Consider the following 20,828-nt stretch of genomic DNA (forward strand, 5'->3'; position numbering starts at 1 on the left):
TTTCTTCAATTTAATCATTTAGCATGTAACATCTTTAGGCAGTTGTATTTCTTAAGTCATATTTCCCACATGAACACAAATAAAGAAAATTTCCACAATTGTCAGAGCTTGGCCTTTTGTACTTCCTAGGAACATGACGCTGTTTCCAACACTTGTGGCACACGAAATCTGTGCAATCTGTCATCATGCGACCCGGGTCAAGACAAAAAGAGCGCACCTTTACTTGATTATCATGCAATAACTTAACGAACTAATGGTCACTTACAGTTTGATGCTTCCGACTGTAGGGCTAAGATTTTATCTCTTTTGGAAAACTGTATTTTACATAATATTACAAATCTATGTTCTTAACCTAAGTAATAGAAAAGATGTAAAACCAGCAAGTATTGTAAAATGTAACAAATAATTTCTCTAGAATACGAAATAAAACATGAAATAACAAATAATAAATATTTAAAAAATAACAAACAATCAAAATTAAATATCCAAAACAAAAATGCGTCACGTCTGTCACACGATTTCTAGGGTAGTATCTATCCTGAATGGGAGATAGGAATTCCACTCCGTATTCTCTTATCTTGATACCTATCTCTTCGTCGGAAACGTGTGCAGGTAGGCGACGTATTTATACAATAATAGTGTCAGAATATGAGGAAGTACAGTCATAGTTATCACTGCCAATTCCACTTTAGATTATACTCTTTATTTGGCAACGTAACCTCATACAAATTTGAAACTTTCGGCACAACTACATAGAAAGACATTTTGTTTTTTCGTTGACTGATTGGATCGTGAAAGTTGTTATGTCCTAAGCATAGGTAGGGCGTATTTCTAAAGCTAGTCACATGATCACATCTATTCATTCCGCGCTGACGTAGATTTCTTGTGACCAGAGATTCATACTCCAAAACTCTCTTCAGTCAGTTTGTCTTTCGATGTCAATGCGTCTCACAAATAACTGAATGTCCAATTTGCCGTAATTATAGACAGGGTAGCTTGAATCGAACAACACATTGCAGATAGCTCTCGATCGGATTATGCAAAGTCACATATTGTTTCATTGAGAAAGACACATTTCCTTGTTTAAAATAATCCGATATCGAGTAGTAGAAAATAATTGATACATCTTATTTATGACAATGATATATGGGCGTGTTTGGGATTTAAGGCAGTCATAAAGTCTAGTACACCCCGGTAAAACATTTTATGGAAACAACAACACTAACCTCTTAGCTGCATTAGTTGACTACCTAATCAATTGTTTATAATGAACGTTCTAGTTCCATTAGTTGCCTCCCTTGGTTCGACAAAAGAAAAACGATTGACCCCCTCCTGCAACAATTGAATAAATGGCGAATCCGAAAGGAGGATTGCGTTTTACTAAGGAGCATATATCAGATGGGACTTTCACAACCAAATGTGCCATTCTTCTTAATTTATTATTATTATTATTATTATTATTATTATTAGTATTAGTATTATTATTCTTATACCCTTGATAACTGTTTATCTACTGTTCTAAATATGAAGTTGAAAGGGACTTATTTTTCATGTCCTTAAATAAGCAGCACTTAAATGTCCTCCATATGTTTCACAGACAAATGTTTTTGTGCATGGGAACACATTAGATATAATGTCAACATGAATATCGATGTTTCTGGCTGTATTTGAACAACCTCTCATTTTAAATTCTGATAATTCATGTGGTTGGAAAATATTCATGTTCACATAACTTATAAAGGCAGGAATTGTTTGTGTTTAGGACGTTGTTTGTGAATCAAATCCTGAGATCAAAGCGAAAAATACAGAAAACTTACAATTGTATAATAGAAAGTATACCTTTAGAATGACACAAAAGAATCAAACCCCACCGTGACCAATTGAAGAAATACTATGTATCCCAAAATTGATAGCAAATTGTATGACCTCTATTCATATACACCACAATTATTTTACAGGCTCATCTAAAGTTTAATTTTCGAGAACCAGCCTCCGTTTCCTTCCGGAGCAGGATATCAAGTTTGGAAACATGTAATCACTGGAAATGTGTAAATTTGCCTTTTAAGAGCACATATTGTACGGATTAACGAAAAATTGAAACAAAATAAATTCCATTTTTAATATGGCAATGTCATGTCAGAGGTCAAAACTTTTCGGCACTTTTGGGTGGGATCGCAGGGGTGGTTCAGTATGTATTTTTCACAGGGAGCGCAAAGAAGACCGCAAGCTGACTGTGGGATTTAGCAGCTAGTGAGGGCCAGGGAGACAAACACTCATTTTTGTCTGGGGGTGGGGAAGGGTGATGCCGGCGGTGGGGTGGGAAACACGGGGAGGCTTGTCCACCTGATCACTGTCGAACGTTCCAATGCTATATCATTACATGCCACATTGTTTTTCTTTTGCTTGTATCATGTCCTTGACAAATTGTTTTCTGTACCTTTAAATTCTCTACAATAATTGATACAGTGCCAAAGAAAAGAACTTAATATTTTACATGCATGTATCAACTTCTATATAGGATCTCAACAAAATACATGGCTTAAGGGTGAAAGTAATGTTACCTTGACCTTTTGTTATATTTCACTTTAGCTGCATGTACATTTGACATTTTATTATTGCTAGAACGGTGTAGAAGGTCCAAATTCGCACCAAAAAAGCCGTCATTGAAGCGTGAAAAATAAATTACATTGACCCACATTTTATATATGAAATCGGATACATATTTACTGAATGTGCCTTTTATTTATATTTTTGTGCCTGAAGATAAATGATAATTTGATGTTATGAATTTAAAATTAAAAACAAAAAACAAAAACCAAATAAAAGTGATTAGCAGAGCGTGGTTTCGATCCACGGACCTCTGGGTTATGGGCCCAGCACGCTTCCACTGCGCCACTCTGCTGTTAGTTGTTATTGTTGTTGTTATAGGGTTTAACGCCATTTTTCAGCACAAGATAGGCTATACATGGCGGCCAGTATTAATGGTGGAGGAAGAACCCGGGAAAACCCCGGAAAGAACCACCGACCCACGAGAAGCTACCGGCAAGCTTTCTCACATGTCCACATTGGCCGAGCCCGAGACTCGAACCCACGCAGACAGAGGTGAGATGGCAGTGATCCGTGACGGAGAGCGCTTTAGACCACTCGGCCACTCGGCTCTGCTGTTAGAAAACATTGATTTTTATAACTTTAAAAAAAATGGAACTGATATTCACTTATCTGATGTAATACTTACCGAAGTGATGAATACAACGAATGTTCGTACGAGTTTTTTCCCTTGCCTAACAATCCATTGATATGAACATGCTTGCTCACTAAGGGACCGACCATGTATTTGTTTCTGTTTATTGGGTGGGTAGGTGGGTAATGTTGAGTTTTCTCCCAGCCAGGAGAATTGTTTTAATTTACCTGAAGATATATATTTCTTCTTTGAAAGAATATCATGCACTAGGTTCTTTATGTGCACATCAGTTAGAGCTAGGATGGTTCGACGGTTAGAATTTTTTTCTGTCTGAAAAAGACATATATTGAATCGTGAATATCAGACAAAAGTTGTGTGTGGTTTAGGCCAGGTAGCTATAGATCACTCCCTACATAAATAGTGTACTCATCAAAATACACCGGACGAGGTGGCCGAGTGGTTAAGGCGATGGACTGCTAATCCATTGGGGTCTCCCCGCGTGGGTTCGAATCCCATCTTCGTCGATATACATTTTATCTGATGTGTAGAACTTTTAGTTATGACTACAAACCGTATTCATCAATATTGTAATGTGATATCGTCACGTCAGAAAGAAAACACGCCTAATGATGTCTCCATGATTTTTTTTGGTGGTTTGTGTCTTGAATGGACTGACGTTTTGTGCATGTTTGTGACAGGTTTGTGTATTGACCTGTTCCGGCTGCATCTTTATAATCGAGTTGTACTTTTTGTGCGTGTGGAACATTTTATCTCCCACAGGAGAAAAAAAAAACAACAACATTTCTTGGCATTGAAATAAAGTCCCAGTAGTGCTAACATGCATGCGGGAAGTGTAGCCAAATATCAATGCCGCGAATCGGCCGATTAGCAGAAACATTTAGGGTTGCGAGCAAGGCAAAAGGGATCAAGTTAAGGTTTGGGAGGGTAAGGGGTGAGTTGTTTCCAAAATTCCAAAACGGCACCAAAGCACACGCGTATGTGTCTGTTTACTAGAAGTGTGTGTAATACCCATTAAAACGATGGTCAAATTTTAAGTAACAGGAGACTGTACGTTTGTATACTCGGATAGTCTTGGACAACAATCTACAATTGCGGTTAATGTTAAGAAGGTCAAAGAAACTGATGTTATCAGAAGTGTAGAAGAAATGACGGGGAAAATGTTCGTTTATGTAGCTGTCCTTTCACCTGTTCATACTTTAAGTACCTGTGTACCAAACTGATTAAAATCAGATCTCCGCTGTTACCAAATGAAGATCTGACAGCGATCGCTTAGAAGGCATATTCTGGTACCTATGCTATTACCATAATTGCTAATTTTATCAACCAGTCAGATGAGGTCTAATATCTTTGCGTTTTGAGAAAGAGCACCGTGGGTGAAAAGGATGAATGTGTATCGAACGATTTGATTCACTTTCAGATTTTTTGAAAGTTGCATTTCCATTGGCTAATGTAATGGTCACCTGAATGTCATTCTTCAGTGGTCGTCGTCACATCTTCACCTAGGACAGCGGAGATCTGATTTTATCAGATTGGTGTCTATGTTGACCGGGGTATAGATATTCCTCTTCATATTCTTTCTAATTTCTACTTATTTCTTCTTCTAAAAGGTACACAGGTACATAAAGTATGAACATGTGAACGTAATACCTTCCAGATGTATAGCGCACAAGCAATGGACTCTCTCCAGTTCACTTATATTCTGAGGGCTAGGGTTAAATTAAGTTTCACAATAATACAACGTTCATGGAATCGCGGTAGTTTCATGGAAAATATAATTTGTGAGCCGACTAATTCCATACCTGTGTACTCCAATATTAATAAAACCAATAACGTACTTGCAAGTTTATCTTTAACCTCTTTAAGTTTTGTATATAATCTGCTATACTTAGACACGTTAACACCAAAATGTCTACATAACTGCTGTTTCTGGAGCACTCTCAAAATCCAAGAACCATTTTCACTTGTTTCGTTTGTAGTCAGACGACTTTTCGGTGAACACAACGATCTTAGGTTTCTAGAAGTTATATCCAAATGCCGACTTTATGGAGTGCACGTTGCATATAAAACAGTATCTGATCCACTAATACCGTGTGCAACAATTGTGGAGACCAATACGAGTTATAGCACTACCTTGGTAGGTGGTTACAATAGCTGCAATTGATCAGCATAACAAACACATACGTATCGATGATATTGCTATTCGAGAGCTTCATAATTACAGTTGATAGCAATATTTACGATCTTTGGAGATCAAGAGAGAATGGTACTATGCGAACTATGGCAGTGCAGGATGGATTATATCTTAAATTCCTCCAAATTATATATTGGTATGCAAAATATTTTGTTATGCATGTACATCATTATGAGATCGATCCTAAAATAACTACATGCAACGAAGAAATTAGGCACTTACTTAAATTAGATAATGTTTGTAATGATGAATAGGTATGTAGAGTGAAATCTATTATTATTGAGGGAAAGAGTAAAATATTTTAGTGAACAACTCACTTAGTGGATAATGCAAAATATAAAAGTAAGAATTCTCGCTCCTATACAGTACGAAGAGAAAGAAAGAAAGTTTCCAAGAATTGTATAGATGTCAAGACAAAATGATTCTATTTTCTGTAAAATTTACCGCTAAAGATTCATTTGATATCAATACATAGGAAGAACTCGAACAACAATGAAGTGACTAAGAAATAAAATTGTTTTGAGGTGTTATACCGAGATTTTAATCCAGTTTGGTGATTGAAAGTGACGCAAATAGCAAATACTTTCCAAATCCTGAAAAATATCAACAAAAGCGAAATGTTATTAATGAATCCATTGATGACTTTGGCTCACTTGTTTCAAATGAAAATCAAATATTAAAATGCATTTATAAGTTTTATTGTATTTTGTAATTATCGAACACAGTTGATGAGAGTTGTAAAGAATCAGTTTTAATCTTGGTAAATTCATCCGTACCTGCTGATGATACGTATTTGAGTAGGGTCATACAAGGGTTGATAAAATACATGCAGCTATAAATATAATGTCTAAAATTAGATATTTTGGTCTGGTTAAATCGATAAAGTAGTTGTATTTTACAACGTTTTAAATTATGAATATGATAACCTGTTAGAGATTTTTTCTTCTTCAGATCGTTAACAAGGAATCAATTACGTCATGGACAGTGAGATTTGATACAATATCATTTTTTACAACACCAAGAGCGACTAAAGAAGCTGGAAATATTGGCGACCTATGAGACTATTTAATGTAGATGATACTATTTTGACGAGGGTTATGGCTCATGGTTTGAAATGGGTATTACCCAAAATTATGCCTCTAATTCAGACATGCTCTATAATTTGAAGGGATATTGCTGATACAGCATTCACTGTAGGAGATGTCATTGCTATGACCTAGAGGGACAACATCGAGGGATATACCTTAAAAATTGATAAAAGCAACGTTTTTGACAGAGTCAAAAGTTTGTCTCATTCACATAAATTTTGGATTTGGTCAAATTTTTATTCAGCCGATATTAAAGACAGTGTTAAATGCAGTGTGCATCTAACACCATTCTTTCCGATTAAAACTTCTCTCTGATAAGGCTGTTCTCTATCGGTAATGCTATATATAATACCAGTTGAACGTTAAGGGTGATACTAGAGTGGCAAATGTATTTTTTCTAGTGAGTAAATGTTTCCAAAACAAAATACCCTACTCCAAAAGGAAACAGCGGCTGGTTTACGGACAATCAAGCTACTTAAAAGCGAGTAAAACATTTGTGCTATACATGAACAGAAGTCATACAATTTAGTATCACCTCTGTGTAATAAGTTTTAATTTTAGACAAAGTGTTATTCTAACTGAGCTCCAGCACTAGTTCCCAAAATTAAGATAACGTGATCACAATGTTGAAATTGGAGCTGTCTGCAGAATTCAACAGAGACTGCCTGATGAATTAAATAAAAGTTCCGTTTGTTTTCTTTATTCCCTTTTGAACCAGATCCTTTACAATATAAACCAAGTACAATAAATGATTGATTAATAGATTCTTTCTTTGCTAATGTCATGGTTGTACCATCGGCATGTTGAAAGACTTTACTTGTACTGCTAGACAATAGAAATAGAGCAACATTGACATAATAATTTATAATTATAGCGAGCCCTAAATGTTCCGCTTCAAATAAATATAGTATAGTTAGTATAGGGCAACTTTGGAGGACTGAATGTTTAATTGAAAAGGCTTTCATTAAATGCATTTAACACTGTTTCTAATTTCAATATAAAATATTTGTATCCATTAAATAAAACTGTCACCAAACCCGAATTGTCGTAAAAGAGATACCAGTATGAATGGTTGACTCTGTGAAAAGCTTTTTCTTGATCAGTTTCATCACCTCTTTCTTCACCATCTGCACCCTGTATTACTTCATCAACCTCGTGTTCATCATCTTCTACAACTTGAATCCCCAATCTATCTTCCTTTGTGGCAAGGTCAGCAATTCGGTAATTAATTTCTTCAATTTAATCATTTAGCATGTAACATCTTTAGGCAGTTGTATTTCTTAAGTCATATTTCCCACATGAACACAAATAAAGAAAATTTCCACAATTGTCAGAGCTTGGCCTTTTGTACTTCCTAGGAACATGACGCTGTTTCCAACACTTGTGGCACACGAAATCTGTGCAATCTGTCATCATGCGACCCGGGTCAAGACAAAAAGAGCGCACCTTTACTTGATTATCATGCAATAACTTAACGAACTAATGGTCACTTACAGTTTGATGCTTCCGACTGTAGGGCTAAGATTTTATCTCTTTTGGAAAACTGTATTTTACATAATATTACAAATCTATGTTCTTAACCTAAGTAATAGAAAAGATGTAAAACCAGCAAGTATTGTAAAATGTAACAAATAATTTCTCTAGAATACGAAATAAAACATGAAATAACAAATAATAAATATTTAAAAAATAACAAACAATCAAAATTAAATATCCAAAACAAAAATGCGTCACGTCTGTCACACGATTTCTAGGGTAGTATCTATCCTGAATGGGAGATAGGAATTCCACTCCGTATTCTCTTATCTTGATACCTATCTCTTCGTCGGAAACGTGTGCAGGTAGGCGACGTATTTATACAATAATAGTGTCAGAATATGAGGAAGTACAGTCATAGTTATCACTGCCAATTCCACTTTAGATTATACTCTTTATTTGGCAACGTAACCTCATACAAATTTGAAACTTTCGGCACAACTACATAGAAAGACATTTTGTTTTTTCGTTGACTGATTGGATCGTGAAAGTTGTTATGTCCTAAGCATAGGTAGGGCGTATTTCTAAAGCTAGTCACATGATCACATCTATTCATTCCGCGCTGACGTAGATTTCTTGTGACCAGAGATTCATACTCCAAAACTCTCTTCAGTCAGTTTGTCTTTCGATGTCAATGCGTCTCACAAATAACTGAATGTCCAATTTGCCGTAATTATAGACAGGGTAGCTTGAATCGAACAACACATTGCAGATAGCTCTCGATCGGATTATGCAAAGTCACATATTGTTTCATTGAGAAAGACACATTTCCTTGTTTAAAATAATCCGATATCGAGTAGTAGAAAATAATTGATACATCTTATTTATGACAATGATATATGGGCGTGTTTGGGATTTAAGGCAGTCATAAAGTCTAGTACACCCCGGTAAAACATTTTATGGAAACAACAACACTAACCTCTTAGCTGCATTAGTTGACTACCTAATCAATTGTTTATAATGAACGTTCTAGTTCCATTAGTTGCCTCCCTTGGTTCGACAAAAGAAAAACGATTGACCCCCTCCTGCAACAATTGAATAAATGGCGAATCCGAAAGGAGGATTGCGTTTTACTAAGGAGCATATATCAGATGGGACTTTCACAACCAAATGTGCCATTCTTCTTAATTTATTATTATTATTATTATTATTATTATTATTATTATTATTCTTATACCCTTGATAACTGTTTATCTACTGTTCTAAATATGAAGTTGAAAGGGACTTATTTTTCATGTCCTTAAATAAGCAGCACTTAAATGTCCTCCATATGTTTCACAGACAAATGTTTTTGTGCATGGGAACACATTTGATATAATGTCAACATGAATATCGATGTTTCTGGCTGTATTTGAACAACCTCTCATTTTAAATTCTGATAATTCATGTGGTTGGAAAATATTCATGTTCACATAACTTATAAAGGCAGGAATTGTTTGTGTAGGACGTTGTTTGTGAATCAAATCCTGAGATCAAAGCGAAAAATACAGAAAACTTACAATTGTATAATAGAAAGTATACCTTTAGAATGACACAAAAGAATCAAACCCCACCGTGACCAATTGAAGAAATACTATGTATCCCAAAATTGATAGCAAATTGTATGACCTCTATTCATATACACCACAATTATTTTACAGGCTCATCTAAAGTTTAATTTTCGAGAACCAGCCTCCGTTTCCTTCCGGAGCAGGATATCAAGTTTGGAAACATGTAATCACTGGAAATGTGTAAATTTGCCTTTTAAGAGCACATATTGTACGGATTAACGAAAAATTGAAACAAAATAAATTCCATTTTTAATATGGCAATGTCATGTCAGAGGTCAAAACTTTTCGGCACTTTTGGGTGGGATCGCAGGGGTGGTTCAGTATGTATTTTTCACAGGGAGCGCAAAGAAGACCGCAAGCTGACTGTGGGATTTAGCAGCTAGTGAGGGCCAGGGAGACAAACACTCATTTTTGTCTTGGGGTGGGGAAGGGTGATGCCGGCGGTGGGGTGGGAAACACGGGGAGGCTTGTCCACCTGATCACTGTCGAACGTTCCAATGCTATATCATTACATGCCACATTGTTTTTCTTTTGCTTGTATCATGTCCTTGACAAATTGTTTTCTGTACCTTTAAATTCTCTACAATAATTGATACAGTGCCAAAGAAAAGAACTTAATATTTTACATGCATGTATCAACTTCTATATAGGATCTCAACAAAATACATGGCTTAAGGGTGAAAGTAATGTTACCTTGACCTTTTGTTATATTTCACTTTAGCTGCATGTACATTTGACATTTTATTATTGCTAGAACGGTGTAGAAGGTCCAAATTCGCACCAAAAAAGCCGTCATTGAAGCGTGAAAAATAAATTACATTGACCCACATTTTATATATGAAATCGGATACATATTTACTGAATGTGCCTTTTATTTATATTTTTGTGCCTGAAGATAAATGATAATTTGATGTTATGAATTTAAAATTAAAAACAAAAAACAAAAACCAAATAAAAGTGATTAGCAGAGCGTGGTTTCGATCCACGGACCTCTGGGTTATGGGCCCAGCACGCTTCCACTGCGCCACTCTGCTGTTAGTTGTTATTGTTGTTGTTATAGGGTTTAACGCCATTTTTCAGCACAAGATAGGCTATACATGGCGGCCAGTATTAATGGTGGAGGAAGAACCCGGGAAAACCCCGGAAAGAACCACCGACCCACGAGAAGCTACCGGCAAGCTTTCTCACATGTCCACATTGGCCGAGCCCGAGACTCGAACCCACGCAGACAGAGGTGAGATGGCAGTGATCCGTGACGGAGAGCGCTTTAGACCACTCGGCCACTCGGCTCTGCTGTTAGAAAACATTGATTTTTATAACTTTAAAAAAAATGGAACTGATATTCACTTATCTGATGTAATACTTACCGAAGTGATGAATACAACGAATGTTCGTACGAGTTTTTTCCCTTGCCTAACAATCCATTGATATGAACATGCTTGCTCACTAAGGGACCGACCATGTATTTGTTTCTGTTTATTGGGTGGGTAGGTGGGTAATGTTGAGTTTTCTCCCAGCCAGGAGAATTGTTTTAATTTACCTGAAGATATATATTTCTTCTTTGAAAGAATATCATGCACTAGGTTCTTTATGTGCACATCAGTTAGAGCTAGGATGGTTCGACGGTTAGAATTTTTTTCTGTCTGAAAAAGACATATATTGAATCGTGAATATCAGACAAAAGTTGTGTGTGGTTTAGGCCAGGTAGCTATAGATCACTCCCTACATAAATAGTGTACTCATCAAAATACACCGGACGAGGTGGCCGAGTGGTTAAGGCGATGGACTGCTAATCCATTGGGGTCTCCCCGCGTGGGTTCGAATCCCATCTTCGTCGATATACATTTTATCTGATGTGTAGAACTTTTAGTTATGACTACAAACCGTATTCATCAATATTGTAATGTGATATCGTCACGTCAGAAAGAAAACACGCCTAATGATGTCTCCATGATTTTTTTTGGTGGTTTGTGTCTTGAATGGACTGACGTTTTGTGCATGTTTGTGACAGGTTTGTGTATTGACCTGTTCCGGCTGCATCTTTATAATCGAGTTGTACTTTTTGTGCGTGTGGAACATTTTATCTCCCACAGGAGAAAAAAAAAACAACAACATTTCTTGAAATAAAGTCCCAGTAGTGCTAACATGCATGCGGGAAGTGTAGCCAAATATCAATGCCGCGAATCGGCCGATTAGCAGAAACATTTAGGGTTGCGAGCAAGGCAAAAGGGATCAAGTTAAGGTTTGGGAGGGTAAGGGGTGAGTTGTTTCCAAAATTCCAAAACGGCACCAAAGCACACGCGTATGTGTCTGTTTACTAGAAGTGTGTGTAATACCCATTAAAACGATGGTCAAATTTTAAGTAACAGGAGACTGTACGTTTGTATACTCGGATAGTCTTGGACAACAATCTACAATTGCGGTTAATGTTAAGAAGGTCAAAGAAACTGATGTTATCAGAAGTGTAGAAGAAATGACGGGGAAAATGTTCGTTTATGTAGCTGTCCTTTCACCTGTTCATACTTTAAGTACCTGTGTACCAAACTGATTAAAATCAGATCTCCGCTGTTACCAAATGAAGATCTGACAGCGATCGCTTAGAAGGCATATTCTGGTACCTATGCTATTACCATAATTGCTAATTTTATCAACCAGTCAGATGAGGTCTAATATCTTTGCGTTTTGAGAAAGAGCACCGTGGGTGAAAAGGATGAATGTGTATCGAACGATTTGATTCACTTTCAGATTTTTTGAAAGTTGCATTTCCATTGGCTAATGTAATGGTCACCTGAATGTCATTCTTCAGTGGTCGTCGTCACATCTTCACGTAGGACAGCGGAGATCTGATTTTATCAGATTGGTGTCTATGTTGACCGGGGTATAGATATTCCTCTTCATATTCTTTCTAATTTCTACTTATTTCTTCTTCTAAAAGGTACACAGGTACATCAAGTATGAACATGTGAACGTAATACCTTCCAGATGTATAGCGCACAAGCAATGGACTCTCTCCAGTTCACTTATATTCTGAGGGCTAGGGTTAAATTAAGTTTCACAATAATACAACGTTCATGGAATCGCGGTAGTTTCATGGAAAATATAATTTGTGAGCCGACTAATTCCATACCTGTGTACTCCAATATTAATAAAACCAATAACGTACTTGCAAGTTTATCTTTAACCTCTTTAAGTTTTGTATATAATCTGCTATACTTAGACACGTTAACACCAAAATGTCTACATAACTGCTGTTTCTGGAGCACTCTCAAAATCCAAGAACCATTTTCACTTGTTTCGTTTGTAGTCAGACGACTTTTCGGTGAACACAACGATCTTAGGTTTCTAGAAGTTATATCCAAATGCCGACTTTATGGAGTGTACGTTGCATATAAAACAGTATCTGATCCACTAATACCGTGTGCAACAATTGTGGAGACCAATACGAGTTATAGCACTACCTTGGTAGGTGGTTACAATAGCTGCAATTGATCAGCATAACAAACACATACGTATCGATGATATTGCTATTCGAGAGCTTCATAATTACAGTTGATAGCAATATTTACGATCTTTGGAGATCAAGAGAGAATGGTACTATGCGAACTATGGCAGTGCAGGATGGATTATATCTTAAATTCCTCCAAATTATATATTGGTATGCAAAATATTTTGTTATGCATGTACATCATTATGAGATCGATCCTAAAATAACTACATGCAACGAAGAAATTAGGCACTTACTTAAATTAGATAATGTTTGTAATGATGAATAGGTATGTAGAGTGAAATCTATTATTATTGAGGGAAAGAGTAAAATATTTTAGTGAACAACTCACTTAGTGGATAATGCAAAATATAAAAGTAAGAATTCTCGCTCCTATACAGTACGAAGAGAAAGAAAGAAAGTTTCCAAGAATTGTATAGATGTCAAGACAAAATGATTCTATTTTCTGTAAAATTTACCGCTAAAGATTCATTTGATATCAATACATAGGAAGAACTCGAACAACAATGAAGTGACGAAGAAATAAAATTGTTTTGAGGTGTTATACCGAGATTTTAATCCAGTTTGGTGATTGAAAGTGACGCAAATAGCAAATACTTTCCAAATCCTGAAAAATATCAAAAAAAGCGAAATGTTATTAATGAATCCATTGATGACTTTGGCTCACTTGTTTCAAATGAAAATCAAATATTAAAATGCATTTATAAGTTTTATTGTATTTTGTAATTATCGAACACAGTTGATGAGAGTTGTAAAGAATCAGTTTTAATCTTGGTAAATTCATCCGTACCTGCTGATGATACGTATTTGAGTATTGTCATACAAGGGTTGATAAAATACATGCAGCTATAAATATAATGTCTAAAATTAGATATTTTGGTCTGGTTAAATCGATAAAGTAGTTGTATTTTACAACGTTTTAAATTATGAATATGATAACCTGTTAGAGATTTTTTCTTCTTCAGATCGTTAACAAGGAATAAATTACGTCATGGACAGTGAGATTTGATACAATATCATTTTTTACAACACCAAGAGCGACTAAAGAAGCTGGAAATATTGGCGACCTATGAGACTATTTAATGTAGATGATACTATTTTGACGAGGGTTATGGCTCATGGTTTGAAATGGGTATTACCCAAAATTATGCCTCTAATTCAGACATGCTCTATAATTTGAAGGGATATTGCTGATACAACATTCACTGTAGGAGATGTCATTGCTATGACCTAGAGGGACAACATCGAGGGATATACCTTAAAAATTGATAAAAGCAACGTTTTTGACAGAGTCAAAAGTTTGTCTCATTCACATAAATTTTGGATTTGGTCAAATTTTTATTCAGCCGATATTAAAGACAGTGTTAAATGCAGTGTGCATCTAACACCATTCTTTCCGATTAAAACTTCTCTCTGATAAGGCTGTTCTCTATCGGTAATGCTATATATAATACCAGTTGAACGTTAAGGGTGATACTAGAGTGGCAAATGTATTTTTTCTAGTGAGTAAATGTTTCCAAAACAAAATACCCTACTCCAAAAGGAAACAGCGGCTGGTTTACGGACAATCAAGCTACTTAAAAGCGAGTAAAACATTTGTGCTATACATGAACAGAAGTCATACAATTTAGTATCACCTCTGTGTAATAAGTTTTAATTTTAGACAAAGTGTTATTCTAACTGAGCTCCAGCACTAGTTCCCAAAATTAAGATAACGTGATCACAATGTTGAAATTGGAGCTGTCTGCAGAATTCAACAGAGACTGCCTGATGAATTAAATAAAAGTTCCGTTTGTTTTCTTTATTCCCTTTTGAACCAGATCCTTTACAATATAAACCAAGTACAATAAATGATTGATTAATAGATTCTTTCTTTGCTAATGTCATGGTTGTACCATCGGCATGTTGAAAGACTTTACTTGTACTGCTAGACAATAGAAATAGAGCAACATTGACATAATAATTTATAATTATAGCGAGCCCTAAATGTTCCGCTTCAAATAAATATAGTATAGTTAGTATAGGGCAACTTTGGAGGACTGAATGTTTAATTGAAAAGGCTTTCATTAAATGCATTTAACACTGTTTCTAATTTCAATATAAAATATTTGTATCCATTAACTAAAACTGTCACCAAACCCGAATTGTCGTAAAAGAGATACCAGTATGAATGGTTGACTCTGTGAAAAGCTTTTTCTTGATCAGTTTCATCACCTCTTTCTTCACCATCTGCACCCTGTATTACTTCATCAACCTCGTGTTCATCATCTTCTACAACTTGAATCCCCAATCTATCTTCCTTTGTGGCAAGGTCAGCAATTCGGTAATTAATTTCTTCAATTTAATCATTTAGCATGTAACATCTTTAGGCAGTTGTATTTCTTAAGTCATATTTCCCACATGAACACAAATAAAGAAAATTTCCACAATTGTCAGAGCTTGGCCTTTTGTACTTCCTAGGAACATGACGCTGTTTCCAACACTTGTGGCACACGAAATCTGTGCAATCTGTCATCATGCGACCCGGGTCAAGACAAAAAGAGCGCACCTTTACTTGATTATCATGCAATAACTTAACGAACTAATGGTCACTTACAGTTTGATGCTTCCGACTGTAGGGCTAAGATTTTATCTCTTTTGGAAAACTGTATTTTACATAATATTACAAATCTATGTTCTTAACCTAAGTAATAGAAAAGATGTAAAACCAGCAAGTATTGTAAAATGTAACAAATAATTTCTCTAGAATACGAAATAAAACATGAAATAACAAATAATAAATATTTAAAAAATAACAAACAATCAAAATTAAATATCCAAAACAAAAATGCGTCACGTCTGTCACACGATTTCTAGGGTAGTATCTATCCTGAATGGGAGATAGGAATTCCACTCCGTATTCTCTTATCTTGATACCTATCTCTTCGTCGGAAACGTGTGCAGGTAGGCGACGTATTTATACAATAATAGTGTCAGAATATGAGGAAGTACAGTCATAGTTATCACTGCCAATTCCACTTTAGATTATACTCTTTATTTGGCAACGTAACCTCATACAAATTTGAAACTTTCGGCACAACTACATAGAAAGACATTTTGTTTTTTCGTTGACTGATTGGATCGTGAAAGTTGTTATGTCCTAAGCATAGGTAGGGCGTATTTCTAAAGCTAGTCACATGATCACATCTATTCATTCCGCGCTGACGTAGATTTCTTGTGACCAGAGATTCATACTCCAAAACTCTCTTCAGTCAGTTTGTCTTTCGATGTCAATGCGTCTCACAAATAACTGAATGTCCAATTTGCCGTAATTATAGACAGGGTAGCTTGAATCGAACAACACATTGCAGATAGCTCTCGATCGGATTATGCAAAGTCACATATTGTTTCATTGAGAAAGACACATTTCCTTGTTTAAAATAATCCGATATCGAGTAGTAGAAAATAATTGATACATCTTATTTATGACAATGATATATGGGCGTGTTTGGGATTTAAGGCAGTCATAAAGTCTAGTACACCCCGGTAAAACATTTTATGGAAACAACAACACTAACCTCTTAGCTGCATTAGTTGACTACCTAATCAATTGTTTATAATGAACGTTCTAGTTCCATTAGTTGCCTCCCTTGGTTCGACAAAAGAAAAACGATTGACCCCCTCCTGCAACAATTGAATAAATGGCGAATCCGAAAGGAGGATTGCGTTTTACTAAGGAGCATATATCAGATGGGACTTTCACAACCAAATGTGCCATTCTTCTTAATTTATTATTATTATTATTATTATTATTATTATTATTATTATTATTATTAGTATTATTATTCTTATACCCTTGATAACTGTTTATCTACTGTTCTAAATATGAAGTTGAAAGGGACTTATTTTTCATGTCCTTAAATAAGCAGCACTTAAATGTCCTCCATATGTTTCACAGACAAATGTTTTTGTGCATGGGAACACATTTGATATAATGTCAACATGAATATCGATGTTTCTGGCTGTATTTGAACAACCTCTCATTTTAAATTCTGATAATTCATGTGGTTGGAAAATATTCATGTTCACATAACTTATAAAGGCAGGAATTGTTTGTGTTTAGGACGTTGTTTGTGAATCAAATCCTGAGATCAAAGCGAAAAATACAGAAAACTTACAATTGTATAATAGAAAGTATACCTTTAGAATGACACAAAAGAATCAAACCCCACCGTGACCAATTGAAGAAATACTATGTATCCCAAAATTGATAGCAAATTGTATGACCTCTATTCATATACACCACAATTATTTTACAGGCTCATCTAAAGTTTAATTTTCGAGAACCAGCCTCCGTTTCCTTCCGGAGCAGGATATCAAGTTTGGAAACATGTAATCACTGGAAATGTGTAAATTTGCCTTTTAAGAGCACATATTGTACGGATTAACGAAAAATTGAAACAAAATAAATTCCATTTTTAATATGGCAATGTCATGTCAGAGGTCAAAACTTTTCGGCACTTTTGGGTGGGATCGCAGGGGTGGTTCAGTATGTATTTTTCACAGGGAGCGCAAAGAAGACCGCAAGCTGACTGTGGGATTTAGCAGCTAGTGAGGGCCAGGGAGACAAACACTCATTTTTGTCTGGGGGTGGGGAAGGGTGATGCCGGCGGTGGGGTGGGAAACACGGGGAGGCTTGTCCACCTGATCACTGTCGAACGTTCCAATGCTATATCATTACATGCCACATTGTTTTTCTTTTGCTTGTATCATGTCCTTGACAAATTGTTTTCTGTACCTTTAAATTCTCTACAATAATTGATACAGTGCCAAAGAAAAGAACTTAATATTTTACATGCATGTATCAACTTCTATATAGGATCTCAACAAAATACATGGCTTAAGGGTGAAAGTAATGTTACCTTGACCTTTTGTTATATTTCACTTTAGCTGCATGTACATTTGACATTTTATTATTGCTAGAACGGTGTAGAAGGTCCAAATTCGCACCAAAAAAGCCGTCATTGAAGCGTGAAAAGTAAATTACATTGACCCACATTTTATATATGAAATCAGATACATATTTACTGAATGTGCCTTTTATTTATATTTTTGTGCCTGAAGATAAATGATAATTTGATGTTATGAATTTAAAATTAAAAACAAAAAACAAAAACCAAATAAAAGTGATTAGCAGAGCGTGGTTTCGATCCACGGACCTCTGGGTTATGGGCCCAGCACGCTTCCACTGCGCCACTCTGCTGTTAGTTGTTATTGTTGTTGTTATAGGGTTTAACGCCATTTTTCAGCACAAGATAGGCTATACATGGCGGCCAGTATTAATGGTGGAGGAAGAACCCGGGAAAACCCCGGAAAGAACCACCGACCCACGAGAAGCTACCGGCAAGCTTTCTCACATGTCCACATTGGCCGAGCCCGAGACTCGAACCCACGCAGACAGAGGTGAGATGGCAGTGATCCGTGACGGAGAGCGCTTTAGACCACTCGGCCACTCGGCTCTGCTGTTAGAAAACATTGATTTTTATAACTTTAAAAAAAATGGAACTGATATTCACTTATCTGATGTAATACTTACCGAAGTGATGAATACAACGAATGTTCGTACGAGTTTTTTCCCTTGCCTAACAATCCATTGATATGAACATGCTTGCTCACTAAGGGACCGACCATGTATTTGTTTCTGTTTATTGGGTGGGTAGGTGGGTAATGTTGAGTTTTCTCCCAGCCAGGAGAATTGTTTTAATTTACCTGAAGATATATATTTCTTCTTTGAAAGAATATCATGCACTAGGTTCTTTATGTGCACATCAGTTAGAGCTAGGATGGTTCGACGGTTAGAATTTTTTTCTGTCTGAAAAAGACATATATTGAATCGTGAATATCAGACAAAAGTTGTGTGTGGTTTAGGCCAGGTAGCTATAGATCACTCCCTACATAAATAGTGTACTCATCAAAATACACCGGACGAGGTGGCCGAGTGGTTAAGGCGATGGACTGCTAATCCATTGGGGTCTCCCCGCGTGGGTTCGAATCCCATCTTCGTCGATATACATTTTATCTGATGTGTAGAACTTTTAGTTATGACTACAAACCGTATTCATCAATATTGTAATGTGATATCGTCACGTCAGAAAGAAAACACGCCTAATGATGTCTCCATGATTTGTTTTGGTGGTTTGTGTCTTGAATGGACTGACGTTTTGTGCATGTTTGTGACAGGTTTGTGTATTGACCTGTTCCGGCTGCATCTTTATAATCGAGTTGTACTTTTTGTGCGTGTGGAACATTTTATCTCCCACAGGAGAAAAAAAAATACAACAACATTTCTTGGCATTGAAATAAAGTCCCAGTAGTGCTAACATGCATGCGGGAAGTGTAGCCAAATATCAATGCCGCGAATCGGCCGATTAGCAGAAACATTTAGGGTTGCGAGCAAGGCAAAAGGGATCAAGTTAAGGTTTGGGAGGGTAAGGGGTGAGTTGTTTCCAAAATTCCAAAACGGCACCAAAGCACACGCGTATGTGTCTGTTTACTAGAAGTGTGTGTAATACCCATTAAAACGATGGTCAAATTTTAAGTAACAGGAGACTGTACGTTTGTATACTCGGATAGTCTTGGACAACAATCTACAATTGCGGTTAATGTTAAGAAGGTCAAAGAAACTGATGTTATCAGAAGTGTAGAAGAAATGACGGGGAAAATGTTCGTTTATGTAGCTGTCCTTTCACCTGTTCATACTTTAAGTACCTGTGTACCAAACTGATTAAAATCAGATCTCCGCTGTTACCAAATGAAGATCTGACAGCGATCGCTTAGAAGGCATATTCTGGTACCTATGCTATTACCATAATTGCTAATTTTATCAACCAGTCAGATGAGGTCTAATATCTTTGCGTTTTGAGAAAGAGCACCGTGGGTGAAAAGGATGAATGTGTATCGAACGATTTGATTCACTTTCAGATTTTTTGAAAGTTGCATTTCCATTGGCTAATTTAATGGTCACCTGAATGTCATTCTTCAGTGGTCGTCGTCACATCTTCACGTAGGACAGCGGAGATCTGATTTTATCAGATTGGTGTCTATGTTGACCGGGGTATAGATATTCCTCTTCATATTCTTTCTAATTTCTACTTATTTCTTCTTCTAAAAGGTACACAGGTACATCAAGTATGAACATGTGAACGTAATACCTTCCAGATGTATAGCGCACAAGCAATGGACTCTCTCCAGTTCACTTATATTCTGAGGGCTAGGGTTAAATTAAGTTTCACAATAATACAACGTTCATGGAATCGCGGTAGTTTCATGGAAAATATAATTTGTGAGCCGACTAATTCCATACCTGTGTACTCCAATATTAATAAAACCAATAACGTACTTGCAAGTTTATCTTTAACCTCTTTAAGTTTTGTATATAATCTGCTATACTTAGACACGTTAACACCAAAATGTCTACATAACTGCTGTTTCTGGAGCACTCTCAAAATCCAAGAACCATTTTCACTTGTTTCGTTTGTAGTCAGACGACTTTTCGGTGAACACAACGATCTTAGGTTTCTAGAAGTTATATCCAAATGCCGACTTTATGGAGTGCACGTTGCATATAAAACAGTATCTGATCCACTAATACCGTGTGCAACAATTGTGGAGACCAATACGAGTTATAGCACTACCTTGGTAGGTGGTTACAATAGCTGCAATTGATCAGCATAACAAACACATACGTATCGATGATATTGCTATTCGAGAGCTTCAT

The 20,828-nt window shown here is 36.2% G+C and overlaps 3 non-coding genes across 3 annotated transcripts; all 3 read left to right on the top strand.

Annotated features, from left to right (window-relative positions):
* Positions 1-3,623: 3,623 nt before the first annotated feature.
* On the top strand, positions 3,624-3,705 carry Trnas-gcu (transfer RNA serine (anticodon GCU)). Its single transcript has one exon. It is a non-coding gene; the product is annotated as a tRNA-Ser (tRNA).
* A 7,617-nt stretch (positions 3,706-11,322) lies between these two features.
* Positions 11,323-11,404, top strand: Trnas-gcu (transfer RNA serine (anticodon GCU)). The gene has a single exon. It is a non-coding gene; the product is annotated as a tRNA-Ser (tRNA).
* A 7,631-nt stretch (positions 11,405-19,035) lies between these two features.
* Positions 19,036-19,117, top strand: Trnas-gcu (transfer RNA serine (anticodon GCU)). The gene has a single exon. It is a non-coding gene; the product is annotated as a tRNA-Ser (tRNA).
* The last annotated feature ends 1,711 nt before the right edge of the window (positions 19,118-20,828 follow it).

Source organism: Sinohyriopsis cumingii, unplaced genomic scaffold (assembly GCF_028554795.1).
Source record: "Sinohyriopsis cumingii isolate HCF-2022 unplaced genomic scaffold, ASM2855479v2 utg002914l, whole genome shotgun sequence".
Classification (NCBI taxonomy): domain Eukaryota; kingdom Metazoa; phylum Mollusca; class Bivalvia; order Unionida; family Unionidae; genus Sinohyriopsis; species Sinohyriopsis cumingii.